The 22,513-nt window shown below is 35.5% G+C and overlaps 1 pseudogene; it reads left to right on the forward strand.

Annotated features, from left to right (window-relative positions):
- Positions 1–1,675: 1,675 nt before the first annotated feature.
- The window catches only part of LOC115301996, a 99,088-nt pseudogene continuing 78,250 nt past the window's right edge, over positions 1,676–22,513 (forward strand).

The raw sequence follows: 22,513 nt of genomic DNA on the forward strand, positions 1-22,513 counted from the left end.
TTTACAATGTAGTGATTCAGCTATTCTATACATTACTCAGTACTCATCATGATTGAACTACACTTTTTAACACTGTCTTTGGAGGTTCAGTTCCTAACATCATGGAAAATGGCTTTATACAGAGCCCTTGCCTAATATCCTGAGGCTCACCACCAGAGTATTTGTGGCTAGTTTAGAACTTTTACTCAATTCCTTGAGTGGTTTGGGGTGACCTATAAAGTACAGTTATTAATTCTGTATCTTGGAATTAGGGTAGAGAATCAAACACAGTCCACAATCAACCTTGGACCAGATATCAAATCAGAAGTAAGGGTGTAAATCCAGGGACAAGGCACCTGTGAGTTACGTGTGAGGTAGAACGGTTCACTTCCTCCTCTTGAGAAGACATACCTGATTCTTATCAGTCTCAGACAGTGTTAGCTCTGTTTTGAACACTCCTCCTTGTCCACATCTTCCCCGGGTCTCTCTTTGAACTTTCACTAGCCTATACCATTCAAATATCAACTTAAAGAGACTTTCCTTAGGTAGACTTTCCTGATACTCTAAATTGAATCAACCCCCAGGTATGTATTTGCACTTAAAACCATTAGTTACAAGTTCTTATTATAGTAGCTACCTAATAAGTACCCAATGACTGAATTAATGAGTGATGAATATGATTAGGTTAATAGATTCCATTTCCAACAAAGCATGAAAAATGGTAAGGCTAAGCAGAATTTCTTAACCATTGTACTACTGACATATGGGAATGAATGTTTTTGTTTGTTGGTTGATTGGTTGGTTGGTTGGTTGGTTGGTTGGCTGGTTTTTTTAGTTTTGCCATGGGAGGCTATCCTATGCTTTACTGATGTTTAGCATCATCCCTGACCTCTTCTTCATATTGCCTCTCCACCTCAACTATAACAACCAAGAAATGTTTGCAGACATTGACAAATATCTTTTGAAAAACAAAACTGTCCCCAACTGAGAACCACTGGATTTGAATAAACTGGAATCTGCTGGAAAATTTATACTTTTCAAGGAACTAACTAACAGTATAGGAAAGTCCTCACCTCCAGCCAGTGGAAAAGGTAAAGTGTCCAAGAGATTACTACATGGCAAAAGGTGGATTCACTCAGAAAATACAAAGTTAGCATGTGCTAGGGGTGGGCTCATACTCAATAGAGAAAAAGACACATTCATCTGTTAGAGTAAGGAGAAATGACTTGTATTTAAATTATTTTTAACTAATTGACTTTAATTTTAGAGAAGTTTACCCAAAAATTTTGAGAAAAAACTATATAGTTCCCTTACAACTACTTCACCCTACCCCCCAAAACACATGCAGTTTCCTCTAATACTACATCCTGTATTAGTGTGATATACTTGTTACAGTTAATGAGCAAATATTAATTATTAACTACAGGCCATAGTTCACATTATGGTTTATTCTGTGTATTGTGCATTCTATGGATTTTAACAAGTTTATGGGGACATACATCAACAATTCCATTTACTACAGAATAGTTTCACTGCCCTCAAATCCATCTTTGTTCCACCTTTCCCTCCTTCTCCAATTCTCATGAGTCTTTGGCAACCACTAATCTTTTTACTGTCTCTCAAATTTTCCCTTTTCAAAAAAATCACATAGTTGGGCTTTCAGTCACCAGCTGTGGTATCGAGAGGAACTGCCACCATGTCTGCCCCCCTGCAATGGATGGTATTGTGCAACAGCTCCAGCCTCCTGATCAAGAGGTACAGGCAGACATACAGCACCGAACCCAATAGCCTGAAAGGCTCACATCCCCTTCTCCTACAATGGGCAGACAGCAAAGGTATAGTGGTGGTCAGGAAGCAGAGATGAGGCCAGCGAAAGCCTGCCACCTCCCACAAGTAGGCCACCATGAATAAGAATGCCTGGGCCACCCTCACCATCATCAGGCTTATGATCTGCAAGAACAAGTACTGCCCAGATCTCCACATAGCTGCCATTCACAGAGTCAGCACCATCTTAAGCTGCCAGAAGCCTGTGATAGCAAAGAGACAGCTGCCCACCCAACGGAGACCTTCTGAGCACCTGCCCTTTACCTCCAAGGCAATAAAGATGTCAACCACTACAACCAAAAAAAAAAAAAAAAAAAAGTCATATAGGTGGAATTCTAGAGTATGGAATCAGACTAGCTTCTTCACTAAGAAATAGACATCTAAGACCTGATAGCTCATTTATTTCTGTGAGTCATAGAATAATATACCATTGTCTGATTATACCACAGTCTGCTTATCCATACACCTTTCGAAGGACATCTTCCAAATTTTGGCAGTTATGAATGAAGTTTCTATAAGCCTTCATGAACAGATTTTTGTGTAGACTTATGTTTTCAACTCATTTAGATAAAACCAATGAGTATCATTGCTAAATTATGTAGAAGTATTATTTTTATATTTTTTTTAATATTTATTTATTTTTGAGACAGAGAAAGGTAGAGAGAGAGTAGGTAAGAGCACGGAGCTGGGGGTGGGGAGTGGGAGCAGAGACAGAGAGACACAGAATCCAAAGCAAGTTCCAGACTAAGTTCTCAGCACAGAGCCTGACACAAGCTCAAACTCATGAACCATGAGATCATGACCTGAGTCAAAGTCAGATGCTTAACTGAACCACCCAGGTACCCCAAGAGTATTATTTTTTTTTAATTGCCATACTGGGTTGCCTGGCTGGCTCAGTTGGAGGAGCATGAGACTTTTGACTGTGGGGTCATGAATTTGAGCCCCAGGTTGGGTGTAGAGATTATTAAAAATAAATACAACTTTTAAAAAATAAAGTAAATCCCTTAAAAACAAAAACAAAACATATCCTATTGTCTTCCAAAGTGGCTGTATCATTATGCATTCTCATCAGCAATGAATGGGAGTTGCTGTTGCTCCATATCCTTGCCAACATTGGCTGTTTTGGATTTTAGTCATTCTAATAAGTGTGCGGTGGTATCTCATTTTAATTTACCATTTTCTAATGACCAGTGATGTTATGCATATTTTCATATCCTCCCTTGCTATCTATATATCTTCCTTTGTAAGTTATCTGTCAAGATCCTTTGCCCACTTTTTAAGTGCATTGTTTTTTTCTTCCTATGTCCTTTAAGAATTCTTTGTATACACTGGATACCAATCTTTTATTAGATTGTTGTTTTGGGTATCTTCTCCAAGATAATAACTTCTTTTTTCATTCCTCTTACCAATCTCTTTCACAGAGCAGAAATTTTTAATTTTAATGAAGTCCTATTTATCAGTGCTTTCTTTCATAGACCATCTATTAGTTGTTATATAAAAAGTATTCACCACACTCAAGTTCACCCAGACTTTATCCTACACTGTCTTCTAGGAGTTTTATACTTTTGAGTTTTCTTTTTTTTAATTTTTTTTCTTAATGTTTTATTTATTTTTGATACAGAGAGAGACAGAGCATGAGAGGGGGAGGGGCAGAGAGATGGAGACACAGAACAGGAAGCAGGCTCCAGGCTCTGAGCTAGCTGTCAGCACAGAGCCTGACGCGGGGCTCGAACCCACAAACGTGAGATCTGACCTGAGCCGAAGCCGGAGGCTTAACCGACTGAGCCACCCAGGCGCCCCATATACTTTTGAGTTTTGCATTAGGTCTTTGATCCATTTACTGAGTTTATTTTGTGTGAAAGATTTAAGTGTTTCTTCCTTCCTATGTTTTGCAGGTGGATAGCCAGTTATGGCAGTACTATTTGTGGAAGAGACTCCTTTTCTTCACTAAGTTGCCTTTGTTCCTTTGTGGATTATAAGTTGATTTTATTTGTGAAGGTATATTTCTGGGCTCTTTTAAGTTCCATTATCTTTTAACAAAACATTATTCTTTCACCAATTCCATACTGTCTTAATTACTGTAGTTTTATAGTAAATCGTGAAGTCTGATAGTGTCATTCTTTCAGCTTTCTTCTTCTCATTCTGTATTTCTAATAATGTTTTATGAATACTAAGACACCTAAAGTATCTAAGTGTGTATAATATGATTTGAAAGTGGCTCTCCTGAGAGCATAGATTTTGTTAAATGAGTAGATAGGAGAACTAACTATGGGAAGACAATGGAACTCATTCACATTATAAAATGTGGGCAGATATGGTCCTCAAAATATAGCTTCTAGTCTTCTAGCTCCTTTTTGTACTACAACAGCGACATTAGGGGCCATATATTTTAGGAGGAATAACAATAAAATAGCAACTGGGTCTACAAATCTTGATTTAGGAAAGAAGTACCGAAGAAAATCTCATATGTACTGAATAGAACCAAGAAACAAATCTTTATTGCATTAAAACTTATTTTTAACTGCACTATAACCCATATATACTGAACAATACCCTAAAAATAGTAGTTGTTTTCTGGTTTTGTTTTTGTTTACTGTTTTTGTGTTCTGTTTTGTTCTTGTCAGCCTCATTCAACAGCCAGGGTAAAAAGCTCAGAAAACAGAAAATGTACCTAAAGTTCAAATTTGGCACAAAGTAGAATGTCCTTACTTAAGAACTAGATATCCTTCATTCTTTCTCTATCAAAATAATATAAGACATCTAAGATATTAACTATTCATCTCAAGTCACAACCTAGACTAGAATATACCCATTCCACTCTTTCTAACTCCTGTGAACATGCATAATTTATTTAGAGGCATTAAATTTGTAGGGTCCACAAGCACTCAGCCTGAGGTGATTCAATTATCTTCCCCTGAAGTGGGACAAGTAAAAAGGAGCAGATGAAAGAAAAGGGAACAAAGGAATTCTAAAAAAAAATAAGCTGATCTTAGAGGGCATAGAAAACGCGTTTCTTAGAAAGTAGTAATTGTAATGAGATGCTCATCATTTTCACATGCTATCTTTATTCCAAAAGAGCTCAAAGGATTTTGGATTTGATCTTGCAATTTCAATACATGTGTGACTGCTTGAGAAAACTAATAATTCTCACAAGATATTCTCTTTGAAGGCACCAAAGTGAAGGATATAATTATGGGTCCGGATGGATTGATCACTTGACTACACCCTGGAACAACCCATGCCCTTGGCAAAGAACGGAAAATCGGTATTCTTCATGGAGAGAAAGCAGATTCTTCCTTTAACCAGCCATTGTATAAAGTCAAGAGAGATGGCAAAACTATCTATACATATATCAGAAGCTGATACTGTTGGTATAATTTACAAAGAGCCTAAGCACTCTATTCTTCCATAAACCTGTCATTTAATAAATAATCTTTGAATGGTTAATCGGTAAAAATATTGGTCCATTTTTTATTTTTTTCTATTTATTAGGTTTTATCCAGGAGAAAGCAAGCCTCTACTTTTCTAAGAGCTCTCATAATCTGCACATGATCTTAGAAACTGGGCAGTGAGACTACCTAGAATGTTTTCTAGAGCTTAACTTTCCCATGACTTTTTGAAATTCAACAAGCAGAAGACCCGTTAACAGTATATTGCATTCATATCTAATGTTTAAAGGTTAAACAGTATATATACATTCAGCACACAATTTGTGCCAAGTGCCATAAAATAATAACTCAGATCCCAAAATGAGTTCCTGATATATGTAAAGTTGCTTGCAAAGGAGAAAAACAGACAAATTAGCATAATTCCTTCTTTCCTCAATATCCTTGGCAGCAAAGAACAAAACCCCCTACTGGTAAAAATCTGCTCCATCTGCCATCATATTGCAAGAACAGCTTGCTTTCTTGAAAAGATGATTTATGGGACAACCAAATCAGATCTTTCATTTTGGGGTGTGGAAGACTGTAGTAGTGAGGTTTCTGTGGAGAATGTCCATCTATTATAGGTCCAATGGCATAAATGCCTAAAAAGCAACACTCTGACCTAAAGAAATTACTAGCAACAGATCTTCCCTTTGCTTCAAATCTCTTGAAAGCATGAGGTTGTTATTCTTATCTAAAGACATTGCTATGTATACAAGATTTATTAAGAAAATTGTGTACAGATGGATGAGATTTTTTAGCATGATAAATGATCATTGCTACATTGCAATATGGAATTGTCATGGTGGAGCAAATCTCTTGCTAATCTTCACATATAGACAATGAGTAGATAAGATGCTAGTAACATACCCCAGCAGGGACTCTTCTGTATTTTAATCTGTAGATGTAAAAGGGGGTGGGTGTGGTAAATGCTTTGACTCAAGTCCCCACATAAAACTGTGGCAGAGTCAAATTACATTACAAGAAGTGTTGACCTGAGATACTGAACCACATAGTAGACCAAACTGTCTCTTATTTTACTGAATTCAAATAGGTTTCCAGAAAAGTAATAGACAGATATGAGTTTCTTTCTTCCTCCACATTTATCCCCTCTAGAAAATAAATTAGAAATGAGCAAATTTTAAAGTTTTTACATTTTCATGACTCAAAATAAATTCTGATCTCTTAAAATTTTCTTTGGAGCCACATAGTTTGAAGGAGTATTCTTGTGGCCACATATGCAGCAAAAGTATAATTGAAGAATATTTTACTTTATTATAGACAAAAGAAACATAAGATGGAAAGGCAAAGTCATATTGCTTTCCACTATGTTATCTTTTTAAATAAGACAGTAAACTATAATACTCTTATCAATTCAATAATGTTGATTGTGCAAATTCCTCCTTCCTTGGCTTCATGACCTTCAGAATTGCAATTTAATAATAAGAGGAAAATTTCAGACACCCTTTTAAGACAGTCAAATGTTCAGAGCTATCATTCCATTCTGTTTTACATATGCATTTTCATTTTTCTACTTTATGACTCCATTAATCTCTCATTTTCAACAGCCTCCATTTTTAATTAAAGTACAAGTTTTACAGACCTTATTTTTATTACTGACTGATGCATTCACTAATGGTTTTTTATTTTATTGTGAATCTCAATTGCAGTTATGGTGCCAGGTTGAATTAACACACTAACAGCAGTCTTGAGTGAACAGGTTAAGCAGAGTTAAGTGTTCCCTGTGGCAGTCTTAAAAATTCTAGAGCATAAACATGCAAACATGTTAAGGTCACTCACATTGAAATCTCAAGGTATAGGAAAGCCATGAGCATCAATGAACATACATGAACCCCTTTCTCTCTCCTTCTTCCTAAGACACCTTCTTGGGCAGTGCTGATGTTCTGCCATAATCTTTCCACACTTTGGAGCAGGTCAGAGAGGAGATCCTGCTCTCTCTATCCCATAGTTGTTCCCTCAAAGGAGTGGAATAATTTGTATAAAGCTAGTTTTCAGTGAATCGTATTCAATTGGAGCAGAGTTTATATGCAGGGTCCTTTCCATTCTTTCTGGGCCCTTTTCCTTTTTCACAGACCTGCATGCCCAGTGGTATATTTTCCTTCCCACTATAAATTCACTAGAACAAGTCTTATGCTAGCTTTCAGGGATAGCTGGATTCTCCAGTTTCTGACTCTATAAATATGTAGGTAAGACCAGTTCGCAGGAATGTAGCTGGAAATCTTTCTTTTTCATTGAAGCTACATTATATAAATTAGCTTTGATGGTTCTAAAAGTAACAGTTTGATCTTAATGTCCAATTAATTCAGGAATGAAACAGAATGGTATGATTAATTTGTACTAAACATTCAACCAATGGGATAAAAAATTAAATTGCTAATTATCCAGTGTCTGGACTATAGAACTCACTTTTCAGTTTTTTTTTAATATTATGTTTATATACAAAATATATCCTTTCATCCACATTGTTTCCATACTTTTTATAAACACCTGTATTATTTGCATTCTTTCATATTCCTTGTTCATCAATTGATATCTATAATTCAGGAACTTATTTGTTATAGAATGAGTAACTCATCAAAAATAGTTTTGTCAAAATAAAAATCAGTAACATTGGGGTGCCTGGGTGGCATCCAACTTTAACTCAGGTCATGATCTCACGGTTCATGGGTACAAGCCCTATGTTGGGCTCTGAGATGACAGCCCAAAGCCTGGAGCATGTCTTCCAACAATGTCTCTCTCTCTCACTCTCTCTCTCTCTCTCTCTCTGACCCTCCCCTGCTCACATTGTCTCTCTCTCTCTCTCTCTCTCAAAAATAAATTTAAAAAAAAAACATTAAAAGTGGTTTTTTAAAATCAGGAACATTAAAATAAAACAAGTATAATAGTTTTACAGCCCACGGTTTAAATTCCACCTCCAAGATTCACTGGATGTATGAATTTGTACAAGTTACTTAATATCTCTAACCCCTAGTTTCCTGATCTGTGAAATAGGAATGACAATATTGCCTCATAAATTTGAATGTGAGGTTGAAAACAATATCTCAGAATGGTGTTAGGCAATTAATATATGATCAAGAGCTTTTAGATATTGTCAATATCATATGGTAATCTTATCATATAAACCCATTATATTATATTATTTTCCAAAAAGTACATATACAGGCTTATAGCAGTAGAAATATATCCTTTAAAACCATGATTCTGGTTTTCATTCTTACCTTGCCCACTAATTGTGTGACATTGGGTAAGTCATCGTTTCATCATGAGCCTCAGTTCCTGCATCTAGAAAATGATGCTTTAAAAACTGCAGATTTTTTTCCATGGGAATTTAATAATGGATATATAGTGGTTAGCACAGAATTAGAATTAAACAAATATTTCCCTTCCCTTCTTCACTTGACCAAAGGAATGAGTTCATTTTTTTTTTCTTTCTAGCAAAATATTGCCAATGGTAGTTGTGACCTTTGGGCTTCATCTGTTATAAAGACATAATTTCTTTGCCCTTTAAAATAAAGTTCTAGGGCCCCTGGGTGGCTCAGTCAGTTGAGCGTCCAACTCTCGATTTCGGCTCAGGTCATGATCCATGGCTCTTACTCTCAAAAATAAATAGACATTAAAAAAAAAAGAACATTCTCACCACCACCATCACCAACCCCCTACCAGCAAGTTTCCTAAGTGCCCCTTTCCTGTCTATTTTCCATACTTCCCTTTTCCCCCCATTTTCTAGAATTTATTTTTTAAGTTTCCTTTGAGAGAGAGGCAGAGAGAGAAAGGAAGAATCCCAACCAGGCTCTACATTGTCAGCACAGAGACTGACATAGGGCTTGGACTCAGAACTGAGATTATGACCTAAGCCAAAGTCGGATGCTTAACCAACTAAGCCACCCAGGCGCCCTGAGAATGTTCTAAATCTTGTTTTAGGTGCTAGCTACACAGGTGTATGTAACTGTCAAAAATGATTAAAGAGAACACTTTAGAGGTATACATATTATTTAATGTTAATCAAATCTCAATGTTTTTAAACTCAAACTAATATGAGAGAAAAACAAAAGCCTGTATGAAAAGATATTGTCCATTTTCTTTCCAGGAACCATTATTAAATAATCATAGGAAAGATGTTTGAAATAGTAGGCAATATTTAAAAACTAGTTAAGATTACAGGGAAACCTAGATATCCTATTTCTCTTTAAAAATCACAAGACCTGGTAAGAGTGAGTATACATTTCCTCAAGGTTAATAGTCACTAAAATTGAATAAAAGCTAACTATTTGGAAAAAGTTTGCCCCAGACCCTCCCAACACTAGTGTTTTCTTACATCAACTACCCATATTTATGAAAACAGAAATCTCACTGATACTGTAACCCATTTTACAATACCATATGTAACATCATTCTTGGTACTTCAAACTGAAACTCTCCTTAGAAGAGATACAAGATGCTACATAAGTTCTGTAAGGATATAATAATGTAGAAATTCTAATACATATATCCTACTACTGAAAGCCCAAATGTAGTCTAAAACTTTTTTTTTTCAAAGAAAGATACTCACAACTGAAGTATTCTAACAAAAGTATACCTTGTTTATTATAGACTTAAGACAAAATGGCTGAAAAAAATCATTTACATCTGTTGTTTCAATGAATTAAGAACCTTAAATAATTCTTACAAATGTTTTATAAAAGGCACAAGGCTTATGACTGATAAGAAACACTAGCTTTTTAAAATTTTGAGTACACTCTTATCTTCATAATTTAATAATTCTATCTTGTCTTATAATTTAATGAGTTATTAAAATTACCCAGATCTGTTTCTTTGCCCAAATTTGAGCAGTGGTATGCAAAGACTCAGGACTCTAAGGCAGGTATCACCAATGTGCTACACTGTCAAAAGTGATTCACTTCGAGGACTGGCAGAATCACTTCAGGTGACTCTTCTCATAAGATGAAAAGGATTTTCCTTGTCAAAGGTTCATAATGTTCTGGGATTTCAGTAAGCAGTCACTGTATTAGCAATACTCATTTACGAGATTTACATCAATGAGAAGGCACCCAGGAGAAGTTATCCTAAGGCTCTTCCGAGCTGATTTAAACCGACACAATCAGAACCACGGAAACATGTTATTATAAGAAAGCCACACATACACCCACTACACAAACATAACACACACAATTATCTTCTCTTATATGAAAATCTGAAAATTATAAAAAAGCAATAAAGGAATAATAAGCATATAGAAGCTAAAAATATTCATATGCTATAAAACTGAGTGGGAATACACAAAGTAAAAAACCTCAGGTATTAAGCTTAAAAGAACTTTTTTTAAAGGGCCTCCTCACTGCTTGTTGCCATTTAAGAGTTGGTTTTTCAACGACATAACCCAAAGACAGAGCGGGGTATTCAATCACTTTACTCGATAATAGGAACAACTAAGGTGGAACCCTCACGACCTGAAGCGCACGGAGAGGACTCCATCTCGACAGTACACTGGGTTTTCCAGGGAGAGTTGCACAGCTACTGGATTAAAGTCAAATGTATCTCCCTACAAAGTGAGAAATAAGGATGGAGTCAGTTACCTGAAGGCAAACCCAATCACCCGGCGGAGTCTTCACCACTACGAATGCAGCAGAAGAGCAAGGTAGGAGGGCCCGAGCACCGATATTCCACAATTATCAGCAGCAGCTCCACACAACACTGTAGCTCTCAGGTACCTGGAGGGAGGGTCACATCTGTGCACAGCAGCCACAGCTGCTACCCCAGGCACAGAACCAACGTGTTCACACCCTTGAAAAAACAACCTATAGATTATCATCCACTGATGCTGAACACAATGACAGGAAGAGTGCCAGGATTCTGCGTTGTGTTTAAATACATGTCTTTACATTGTGATTTGGGCAAGGTTTAATATATCTTTTGTTTTTTGTGTGTTTTTTTTTTTTTTGGTCAGATGCAAGTTTTATGTAACCATCCCAAACTAGGATGCATTCTTTAGTGTTTATTAAATGAGAAAAACAAACAATAAATACAAAGTAGTCTGCGGAACCATTTATAAAATTCACCACTATGTTTAAGAGTCGCTTACTTCAGGGGCGCCTGTGTGGCTTAGTCAGTTAAGCATCGGACTCTGGATTTCAGCTCAGGTCATGCTCTCACAGTTTGTGGGTTAGAGCTCTGCGCAGGGCTCTGTGCTGACAGCGAGGACCCCACCTGGGATTCTCTCTCCCTTTGTCCTTCCTCCACTCACTCTCTTTCTCTCTCTTAGTAAACTTTTAAAAAAGTATTTATTTCAAAACCCTGAGAAAGAAAGCCATACTAACTTTAAAAATCCCACATTTGAGACACTGCTGCCACCCGAAATGTAAAAGCAATATACATCTAATTCATTAGTCTTTAGTATAAAAGTATAAAACTCCAAGCAAGCAATCAAAGAAAATGACAGATTCAGTCCTGTAACCGTACTTTCCCAGAAACAGTTTATGTCACACCTACTTTCAGGTAAAATTGCAGGACTATTTAATATTAAATCGGCTAGTGAGAAAAAGAGATTGGATAAATTCAAACCTATCAGTATCTCCTCACTCACTGTTAGTAAGGGGTACTAACAGTTACCTTTAGGTACTAAACTACTGTTACCTTTAGGTAACATCTTCCATGTGCAGGGTACTGTACTAAATACTTCACATGCACTGAATTATTAATTTGTAAAGCAACCTATAAGAAAGACACTTTTTTTAGTTTATATTTATTTTGTGTGTGTGAGAGAGAGAGAGACAGAGACAGAGACAGAGAAAGACAGAGAAAGGGAGGGGCCAAGAGAGAGGAAGAGAGAGAGACTCCCAAGCAGGCTCTTCACTGTCAGCTCAGAGCCCACCACGGGGTTCAATCTCATGAACAATGACCTCATGACCAGAGCAGATCAAGAGTTGGTTGTTTAACTCACTGAGCCACCTATGCACCTCAAGACACTATTATCATTCCCAATTTACAGATGAGGAAACTGAGTGAAAAGAAAATGAGGTGACTTTTTCCCCCTAAGACCACACAACTAGGAAAGGCTAAAGCTTGGCTTTCAAAGAGGGCCTCCCAGGCTCTGACAGTCTACTAAAGCTTGGCTTTCAAAGATAGCAACTAGTAGCTAAGCTATTCTCCCAAGAAGCAAATGTCTGAGTGTTATCTCCATAATGAAAAGTTATAGGGGCACCTAGGTGGCTCAGTTGGTTAAGCATCCAACTTCACCTTAGGTCACGATCTCACGATTTGTGAGTTTGAGCCCCACATCAGGCTCTGTGCTGACAGTTCAGAGTCTGGAGCCTGCCTTGGGTTCTGTGTCTCCCTCTCTTTCTGCCCTACCCTGCTCATGCTCTGTCTCCCCTTTTCTCTCAAAAATAAACATTTAAAAAATAATAATTAAAGTGTTAAAAAATAGTTATAAATCTATATAATAACTTGAGTTGATGTTATAAAATAATCTAACTTATTTTTAAAAATGTATTAGAATGTATACAAACTAAGGAATGTGATTCCTTTTATCAATTGCCTTTAAAAAATGTATACAATGCAGCAAATTATTTATTAATTTAAAAAGAGATACATTGGGACTCCTCTTTGAATTTAGCACCTCTGTTAGAATTTATTTTTGTATTTATTAATCACTAATGTTTGGAGGTACCAATGAGATCCATAGCATATTTAATATTATACTGCTGTCTTTTGGGAGTGGATTTCATTTTTTGAAAAGTCAAAATGTATTTTGAGCCAGGCCAGGTGAGTGAAGTGATAGGAAGAAATAGTTCATGTAGTTTTTTGGCAAAAGAGTAGTACTTACATTCTTATCCATTATTGATTATAAAGACAATTCCAGTGAGAAGTTTAAAAAATGATTCAGCAATATCATCACCACTAGAATATGTACAGTTTTCCAAAATGACTACTTTAAAAGATTGCCTTATTTGCATTAACTGCACTAATTCTGAAAGTTTGGTTTTAAAAATCACATTACCTTGTAGTTCTATGTCATAATCTAACATGAAAAATGAATTAGGATTTTTTATGGTTTTCAAAAAATATGAATATGCATTATGATATATATTAAGTTTTGGAACCTCAATAAAAAATTCCACAATATTTTAGAGGTGAAATTAAATCTTTTTAAAAAATATGGATGACTGGGGGCACCTGGGTTGCCCAGTCAGTTAAGCATTCAACTTCAGCTCCAGTCAGGATCTCATGGTTTGTGGGCTTGAACCCCACATTGGTCTCTGTGCTGACAGCTCACAGCCTGGAGTCTGCTTCAGATTCTGTGTCTTCCTCTCTTCCTTTCCCTGTCCCACCTGCACTCTGTCTCTCTCCCTCTCTCAAAAATAAATAAACATTAAAAACTTTTTTAAAAATCCATGACTGAAGGAATTTGTTTTCAGCACTCAAGAGACATTTTAAAAAAGAAGAAAAAGTGAAAGATTGTTCAAAAAGAATTAAACAATGCTCAGTTCCACAAATTGTTCAAATTTTAATAAAAATTCCCAATACTTATTTGTCAAATAAAAATACTCAACAAGAAGACAGATTTTGAAACACCTGCTTTGAAGTGTTCACTAGCAAGTAGCCTCCACTTTATCATCTTTAGCTCGGGGCAAATTCCCACTTTCCCAACGAATGAGTAGCTCTTACACATCACCCTCATCTTACAATACCTTCAGTGCTTCCCCTCATCATTCTCTCCCCACTATTACCTATTATCACCCTCAAAATAAAATCCTCCTGCTGCAGGAAAGAAGATTCATCCAGTGTGGTTTCAGGCACAATCTTTTGCCAATTGTTTCTTCTCAATTTACGTCTGCAGTAATACAATGTACTGGTGAGTCTCAAGTACCTCAAAGAAAATCTCTTTAGAGCACGGATCATGAGACAATCTTTATAATGTAATCTAAGACTCAAGCAGATAATTGTTCTCCAGTATTTAATAAATACCTTCAAACTCATGTCTAGGCGTTTATTTCTTGCCTTTGCCAATGTTTCTGTAGGTCAAATTCTGGACTTTCCTTCCTTCTTTTAAACAAAATATGCATACGCACACACACACATACACTAGTGATAAGCTCTATGTAAATATAAATGCATTACCTAGGCATCTGCTGAACTACTTTACAGATAATATTCTTTTTTAGTTTTTTCCCTCTTGTTGTTACGGGTCTTATTATTACAGATCTGTCCTCACCAACAGACAAAATGAGATTTGTTCTTACTCCTAATACTCAGAGAAATCTCTCTTTCCTACCAAAATTGCTTATTTGGTTATTTCACCACTAGGGGAGTAAAAAGAGGCAACGCAACAAAACAGAGTTATCTGTTGGCCCTTTGGGGGGTAAAGAGAAAATTTTACACCAGTTAAGATGGTTGTAAGTGAATTTAAAATATTGACACAAGATTGGCAGCTGCTCAGAGTCTGCCTGAAAGGTTTACTACTGGCAGGAACTCGCAGCAGCTGCTTGTTTGAAACGTGAGAAAACATTTGGACAGTTAGGATAGCCTGATTTTCCCCTTAAAATCTGTTTGGCAAAACTTCCTGGCAGTTCATATGATCCTGCGAAAGGCTTTTTTAAAGAAGTGTTCACATCTCGTCACAAAACTTATTCTGCCAGTGTAGACGAGTATTTTAAAAAGCGATATTTTAAACTTGCAATCTTCTTATTGGTAGCTAATATTTTTCCTTTAGCCAGTACCCATGTAAAATGGATAGCAAGTCCTGTTTTTATAAGAAAATAATTGAGTGATCCATAGTGCAATATTTAAGAGATAATCAGTGTCCTCCATGAAAGGTAAGTTTCTTATACCAAGTTGAGATATCAACAGAGACATGATGCACATCTTCATCAATGAGTTCCAACTCTTTATTAAGAAACTACTCTCACAATGCTATGATTTGCAAAATCATAAGCATTAAGCATTAAGGCCAATTTGCAGGAACAGTTCAAACATCTTAACTTAGTTCTGCAACAGTCAATGGTGAAGACCAGCATGAGCCTTCTCGTCCATCCATGCACTCTGCATAAAATAACCACTGCCCGGGGATGTGCAATTTGCGTGCTCAACTTTTATAATAATTTTCTGAGCATTTCCTTTCCTTAATGGGTGTTCCTCTCTCACTTTAACTGCTTTGCTCTCATCCACTTTCAAGTATGTCATGGCCTCAGCATTGCTACCCCTTATCTAAGGCAGAGCAATCTAAAGGATATTGATTTATGACGGCTATGTAATTTACACACTCTGCAATTTTCCTGTATAATTTATTCAAAGAATAGATTGTACATTAAGCGTGGCATTCATTAAGCTGGCCCATTCCAGTTTCATATTAATCCTGTATCCGATATGTTTGAAAGTGCTTTGCATTTAGACCATGTACGTCATTTGGCAGATTTTAAAGTATATGCAAAAATCAAAGCAACCCTTTAGAAACATTTGCATTGAAACACTGAATGAAGGCCATGACATCATAAGGTGGGATTACAAGGAGATAAAACACTGCCATTGTATATGAGAATGAGTTACTCCGTGAATATGACTTTTGAGAAGTTGATGAATGTCAACTACGTTTTTCTTTCATTAACATAAAATAAGAAAACTGTATGACCTATCCCTTATTAATAAATGTAAGCTAAATATAGTCTTATAAATCTATTAAAAAATCTACTTTTCAGCATTCTGTTATGCTTGTCTGAAAAAAGAAATCTGGATCACAATATTTGATGTTAAATAAGGTAACTGAAAACTTGAAAATTAATAATAATAATAAAGGATACCATATACATTTTCTATCAACATAATATTCACGGTAACCTTTTAAGAAATCATCTCTATTATTTTGGATTTGCTAATGAATAGGGAATTGTTATTTATTAAGCTTTTGTCAATAACTGAGAAAATATAAAACATAAACCTTTAAGGAGATTATCCAGATTCTTAACAATAGCCCTCATGTACATCAAAGAAAAAGAAAGTGAGTCTTCAGGTCACCTCACATATGCCTCTTCTTTCATCTAGCCAAAACTGAATTCGAGTTCATATAAAGCTCCTCATTTGTTCAAGTCCATATTCCAAAAGTAAAGCAAATCTTTCCAAAGATGTAAAGTGTTCAGCAGAAGGTGGCATCATTGTGCATAGATTGATGCCTCTAATTCCATATGTGACTTAAAAGGAAATTGCCAGCAAACGTACAACCTGAGTCAGCATTTCATCTCATTTCCTTTATTTTTAGAATGAGAAGAAATTAAGTGAAGATGCAGACAAAAACACGGACTTTTGTTTAAGACATCAGTACAAAAGAGCATGATCAAGGGCATTTAAAATAATGAGAACCTGACATCACACAAGTGAGTTCTATGAAAGTGGCCCTGACACAGGCTCCTGATGATGCTGTACAAATTAATATTCATATTCATCCTTTGACTGCGACACATAGAGTGTTATTTCAATGTTCTGAACAGTGCTGTGCCATTGAATGCCATAGAAAAAAAGGAGGAAAGATAGGCAAAGCAAATGGTGTGGGAGAAGGATGGAGACCACTTAAGTTGTAACTTAAAATATTGTTTTCTAATTTAATCACAAATATATTGTATCACATACTCAAAAGCTGGCTAAAGGTTCAATAGGGCAATGTGCTTATTGTTTCTAATGTAGAAAAGACACATTAATTCTGTGCATTAAAATTATTTCATAATTTATAATAATTCAAATAGTCACAGAGTTTTGATTGCTCACTCACTGAACTACAAAAACAAAAGCTGACATCTGATTAAGTTATGGTAGCCTGCAATAAATCATTGAAGTCATTTATTTGGAAATAGAACCCTTTATAACCTTTTCTATTTTTAAAACATATCAATCTAATCAATTTAATTTTCAGCACAGATATTGCTTTTCTTTCCCTGTCAAAATGTACAATGGGATTTCTGCTAAATAGAAGTAATTAATTTTTAACTACTGAGGTAAAGAACTCTGCTATTTAAGGATTTAATTTTATTATTATTTTTAATGTAGCAATGTCCTGATGGTTATTATTTCGCTGAGTGAATTGAAGTGAGGCTCCCTGGGCAGCTGCTGACATAATGACTGATTGTGTGCAGAGCTGAGAATGTGAATGATAAATTTTGAAAGGCTCTGGAATTTGTGAATAACAAAAGTAGCTACAGTTCCTAAAATCTAACCATTTGTTCTTGGCAACAAAAGAAGACTCAAAGGCTTTTGTTTAATGAAATGATTCAAAAACAGGATACACTGGAATTAAGGGTTATCTCTACCAGCACCATTCAGCAAGCAGCTTGTGTGCCCAAGTAGATGGATCACAAATGTAGGCTGGTTAACATGATATAAATGGAATTAGTCTGATTCTATTCCCCTTAATATTATTATGATAGTCTCAGGACAGCTTCCTTAATGTCTTCATGCTTTTGTGCAAGGAAAAAAAAAGAGCACATAGAAATAGGAACCATTAAATAACTTTTGCATGGACAGGTGAATGATTAATTGAAGAATATTTAATCATTACAATACACTCAGGGGTATCTGGGTGGCTCAGTCAGTTAAGTGTCCAACTCTTGGTTTCAGCCCTGGTCGTGGCTGCAATGACAGCACAGAATCTGCTTCCGAATCTCTCTCTCGCTCTCTGCCTCTGCCTTGCTTGCATGCTCTTTCTCTCTCACAATAAACTTAAAATCATTAAAAAAAAAAAAAAAAACCATACACTCCAACTAGTTTGTAATGAAAGTGTAATATTGTAAAACAAAACAAAACAAAAAAAAAAGATTTTTTAAAAAAAGAACCGAAATCCTTAGGTATAACATGTATGAGCTATGTGATCTTGAGGTGCTGATTCTTCTCAGACCTGTTTCCATACATGTAAAATGACTATCTGGAGAATTAAACAAGCCTCTCCAAGTAAGGCACAAAGCAGAAAGCCCAACATGTTGGTCTCTGGTCGTGGAGGTGGTGGTGGTAACAGTGGTAAAAGTGCCATTCCAGAGTGTATCTTATTTAAGCCTCATAAGAATCTCCAGAGATAATTAAAACAAATCCTTGAAGGGTAGCAGAATATGCCACCCTAAAATAGGACTGTAGGAGTTTAGGACATCTCACTGCAAAATATGCTGCTTTGGAATACTAATTATTTTGAGCTGTAGGCTCAAGAAAAACAGCAAATGCAGGGAGAACCTTTTTCTGAACTCCAGTTGTCTACCTAAAGTCAGATTCTCCACAAGGAACTCATTGTCCTCTCCTAAGGAGACCCATCAACCAGGGAATACTGACCATTCTCACAAGAAGTGAAAAGTGGACACCACACCCAGACAACTTTGTCACAAACTATCACACATCCAAACTATTTTTCTAAGGACCCATTCATCTATCCAAAAAATCATTTACTCTTCCTTTGCCCTGTGGTCCTTCTAGCTGGATTTAGAATCAAACTGACATGAGAGAGACTAATAGGAGAAAATCAAATGTAATAGGTATACGAACTAGGAATTCCCCACAGACACGAAGTTCCAAATGTTATTAGGCAACATGAGCTTCTTTGTGAGCTAAGGTGAGGAGCAGGGTCTGAAGATCCATAGAGAAAACTTATTAGCAAGAAGGTGAAAGGAGATGTTTGGAAAAACAAGGTGGCCTTATTATGCAGATAAGGTTCCCAGGCAAAGGGGAGTGTCCATTAACAGCTCTCTTTCTAGTACAGGCTCTCCTTTTCAATGTAAATTTAGTCATTTAAGGGGGAGGCAGAGAGCTTTTTACATCTGCTACATTTTGATGACTTTTAACTCAAAATAATCTTTATGTCAAAGTGGCCCATCTTGGGGCAGTGTGCCCTAGACTTCTACACGTCTAATGGGGCCTACATCCCTCTAACCTCTCTATTCAGATGGTACTGAAGACTGAATTAGCCCCCTTATGAAGTTACCCATTTTTCCCTGCGTATTGCCCATGTATAAATTAGGTATATGTCTTAATAAACTGCTTTTATTCTTGTTGACCTGTCTTTTATCCCTTGGGTCTCAGGTATGAACTCAGAAGGGTAGAGGAAAAATTATTTTTCCTCTCTTATACCCCACATCAGAAATGAGACAATGGGGTAATCTAAGGTAAAAATAAATATATAAATAAGATGGGAATTAAGTGAGTTTGTGACACCCCAAAGCCCACCTTTTCTTCAGGATACTCCTGTGTCTTCAATTAATGGGATATGACACAAACTTAAAAGAAGAAGGAAAAAAAGAAACTTTTAGTAAGAATAAAAACTAAAAGCTTAAAAAAACCTTTGTAAAAATAAAAAAATGAATTTATAAAAATTCAAGGTAGAAATGAAAAATGTGGCAAATTTTTATTATCACTATCAATAAGTTAGAAATTAACTCACATATTTTTGTTTTTTTTCACAATTTTTCAAAGTAGATATAAACATTCTCATTCCACCAAAAAAGGCTTAAAAATAAGCAATTTTGCATATATTATATAAGGCATAGAGCCAAACTAGGAAATTGATTAGGTGACAGTATATTCAATTCAATTAAAGGAACACACACACACACACACACACACACACACACACACAGCCTTTCCTTTCCAAAAACACCTCTGGGATCTCTTCAGTAATGGTTTTTCACTACAGCCACTCAGAGATCAAAATTTTCCATTTTATGTAGGAAGTAAAACAGAATAGCTTTAAAAATAAACTGTTCGCTATACAATCAAAAAGTATGACAGATAACATCAACTTCAAAAAGAGACTCAATAATTATGAATAAGAAATCAATAGTAATTTGGATAATGGTGCAATTCTCAATTACAGCATTATACACTGATCTATTGTTTTGATGTTGTTTAGTTTCTTAAGGAGGTATCTGTATGCCAACTACTATAAATGTGATATTACCTTCTGAAATATCTTGGTGATCGTTTTCAAATAGTAACAGTATCCTAAATATACCATAATGTGTTTGTAATTGCATAGATTTAATTAAAGTAACTTTGAAGTAGTGAGTCAAAGAATAGACATAAATTATATATTTGAGCAGTGCTACTTTCACAAAGTAATATTTTATAAACATAATTCAACAGGTTTTGCTTTGTGAAAAGCAAGATACTTTCAAAACTAAAGGTGCACAAAATCTTATAATGATAATATATTTTGGAAATATGAGAGTCTTAGTTTCCAAATGAGGTTTCAAATAAAGACTTTTGCTTTTTACACTTTCTCTGTTTTGATGTAAAGTAATTTTGGTTTTCTGGAAATAGAAGACCAAATAAATCACTTAATTCTAATCCAGTATGTATCAACCTTACTGTTGATGGATCTTAAATCCTTAAGCAATTTATCTACCAAAATATAAAGCAAGGTACTAACTTCTAACTGCTGATTTTTATTTCATGTATCTGCTGAATTTATAAACCTGCTGAAAAGCACACCAGGTCATCAAAAGCTCCCTGGAGGCTAGGTTTGCAGGCATTTACCAGCAAAGAGCAGTCGAATTTGTCTTTGTTCCCAGCCCCAGACTTTCAGTTAACCTGAGAGATTTGTTTAAAAAAAAAAGGAAAGAATCACTTTACCTTCTGTATCTTTTCCTGTGACTCTCAACCTGTCATGTTCTGGTTCTGATCTTTCACTGCTGGACTCCAACACAAGTCTACCTCATCACATAATTTGTTGACTAGTTTTTGAAACCTCTATTCATTATATGGCAATCAAATGTTTAAGAGGAAACTTGGTGAGGTATGAGAATAGGTTTGGTGGGGCATCCAAGAGGCTCAGTTTGTTAGGCACCCTCCTGTTGATTTCAGTTCACGTCATGATCTCATGTTCCGTGGGATGGATCCCATACTGGGCTCTGTGCTGTCAGTGCAGAGCCTGCTTGGGATTCTCTCTCCCTCTCTCTCTGCCTCTCCCCAGCTAATGCGCCTGCACTCTCTTTCAAAATAAATAAATAAATATTTTTAAAAGGCTTCATCTCTTTTAAAAAATGAAAATAGATTTAGCAGAATCATAGCAATAACTAATTTGATATTCAGTCACAAAAATTTCAATGTTTATAGTTTGCTATATAATTATGAGAACTATATTTTATTAATCAAAAATAAAGCATGTATATATTCATATATATATACATATACACTTACAAATATGTTTATTGCTTATTTATTTTTTATTTTGAAAAACACAAAAAAGCCTAGATTTAGACTTAGGTAGCCATTAGTATTATATAATTGTCTGATAACACCAAATACTAGCTGCACAGAAAAAGAAAGGGGACGAAAAGAGTTGTGGTACATATTTTCCTGTATTCAAAGAGATAAAACACCTCTCATTAAAGGCTAGAATATATTTTACATGCCACTTTATGAACCATATTTCAACAAATATAAGATGCCTATGATTGTAAGACAGAACATAATTTTATATATCGTTAAGGAAAAAACTTTGTTGCCAATTAAACTGATGGACTATTATGATGCATCTAATTTCAGATACACTAAAATATAAATATAATATAGGTCCTGAAATGGACAAATTACAATATGTTCCAGTCATTATCTATTTTATTCTTAAAAACCACAAATGAGCTTTCCATATCCACAAATTGGAGAAACTGGTGGAAAGAAATTTAGTTACTTGCTCTTAACACAACTAGGAAGGTAACACTAGGAATTAAAATTAATCCCACATTGGCTGACCCCTCGTCAATGCTAACTGCTTCTTAGATCTAAATTATTTACTGATTTGAAATCAGATTCACCTATTTAAAACTTAGTAAACGAATATTTGGGACCAACAGAATGTTTCTCTATCCATTTTCTTCAAGGATTATCAACCAATATTGTATTAATCAGAACATTCTTATTGGAATCTAATAATTTCTAATTAACAAATATTGTTGTGATGTAGAAAACATAGGTGAGGTGTTTGCTAATATTATGTTCAGCACAACTGTGTATATCATAACAAGTAAAATAAGTCAGTAAGTCTGAATTCTGAGTACCTCAGCTCTTTATTTACTTCCATTTACAGGAAAAAGAAGAGTTTTAACATCAGTATGAAGAAATGGAAATCAATCCATTTTAGAAACATCAGAGCAACTGCTTTAAATCCTATGGTTTGCAGGTGAAATCAACAAGGCTTTATTCAACATATTTAATACAAACCTAGTATTATGTTTGATGCAGACCCCTTCCAAAGTGCTATGGTAATGGTTTAAAGGACAAAAAAGAAAAGGGAACACAACTATTCT

This window comes from Suricata suricatta, chromosome 1, assembly GCF_006229205.1.
Source record: "Suricata suricatta isolate VVHF042 chromosome 1, meerkat_22Aug2017_6uvM2_HiC, whole genome shotgun sequence".
In the NCBI taxonomy this organism is placed as follows: domain Eukaryota; kingdom Metazoa; phylum Chordata; class Mammalia; order Carnivora; family Herpestidae; genus Suricata; species Suricata suricatta.